This window comes from Parasteatoda tepidariorum, chromosome 1 (genome assembly GCF_043381705.1).
Source record: "Parasteatoda tepidariorum isolate YZ-2023 chromosome 1, CAS_Ptep_4.0, whole genome shotgun sequence".
Lineage (NCBI taxonomy): Eukaryota > Metazoa > Arthropoda > Arachnida > Araneae > Theridiidae > Parasteatoda > Parasteatoda tepidariorum.
The window spans coordinates 19,478,856-19,480,288 of NC_092204.1; the positions used below are offsets into that span (position 1 = coordinate 19,478,856).

Sequence of the window (1,433 nt, forward strand, 5' to 3'; positions counted from 1 at the left end):
TTGTTATACTATGTTACACAACAATGTGGGAACAAAACAGAAGAATTTTTTTCTTCTTTTATTGCAGATCTGCTATATTTGAAGCTATTTTCGTATTAAACTTTAAAAATAATATACAAAATTTAATAAGTAGATATAAGAATATGTTAGTATTATATATACTTTTAAAATAAAATATTTCTTTATCTAATTTTATACTTTTCGGAATTATTTTTAAGTTAATTTAGCGGAACACAATAAATTTCTGTTATTTAATGCACCTATTATGTTTTCATTACGTGGATTTCATTGTATTGGTTTTATAGTAAATATTTTTAAAATGTTACACTATAAAAAGTTATCACATTCGGATAGCAAAGAGGGCAAGGTAAATGATAGTTCAAAATTTGTTTGGATTAAAATAAGAACTTTCTATTATGTTGGTGGCGCCATCTAGTACCAGCAATCCTCCATTAATTGCTGAAGATAAATCCATAATTCTCCCCTACCCCTGATTTATCGATGTATTCATATCATATATAAAGGAGAATTTTGAAATATGGAACTAAATAAAAATGTTAATATTGTATTTCTTGTAGGAATTGTATATTTCTCCATATAGAATAACATATTAAAAAAATTCAAATAATTTGTTGGGTTTGCGTTTATTTTTAATAAATCATTATTGTTGAGTGCTTTCTTTTATATTATTTGAAAAAAAGTAAATTAAAATTAACTCATGCAGTTATTTTAAATAAAAGATAACAATGATTAAGTTAAAGTTACAATATTTTTTTACTTCTCGTTGAATAACCGATGCTCCCATTTGGTAAAATTTTTATGGTTATTAAAACCCTTTTCTTCAGTTTAAGTAAAGTCTAATAAAAATTGAAATGATTTATTTGTCTTGACTCTAATGGTTCCCCTAAATATATATTTATTTCTTGTATGCTCAAGTTTCTTTTTTGTATGTCTTTTAAATATTTGTTTATTATACTAAATTATCTCTCGTATTGCAAGCCCTCGTGGCCTAATGGATAAGGCATCGGTCTCCTAAACCGGGGATTGCGGGTTCGAGTCCCGCCGAGGGTAATGTGCAACTTTTTGGTAGAATGTACTTTTTACTTTGAAATGTAATTAAAAGTTATATAATATCCGATGTTCGGGAAAAAAAAAATTTTTTTTGTACGTTTTTTTTTAAGTATAATTTTTGAAAACAAAAATTCTTCAAATTAGCTTTAATTTTACCTACGGATCACTAGATAATTTGTAATGGTTACAGCAAGATCCTTTTGAAAAAGAAAACTTTTCAAAAAGAGTTAATTCAACAAAAATATAAAATAATATACTTTGTCAAAATGTAATGAACATTTTAAAATACGTTTTAATGAAAGAAGTATAATAACTGTAAATGCCAAAGGTCCCTCTTTGCAGAGCTGCAACACTTCGTCGGG

General features: G+C 26.1%; 1 non-coding gene across 1 annotated transcript; it reads left to right on the forward strand.

Annotated features, from left to right (window-relative positions):
• Positions 1-998: 998 nt before the first annotated feature.
• TRNAR-CCU (transfer RNA arginine (anticodon CCU)) lies at positions 999-1,071 on the forward strand. Its single transcript has one exon. It is a non-coding gene; the product is annotated as a tRNA-Arg (tRNA).
• The last annotated feature ends 362 nt before the right edge of the window (positions 1,072-1,433 follow it).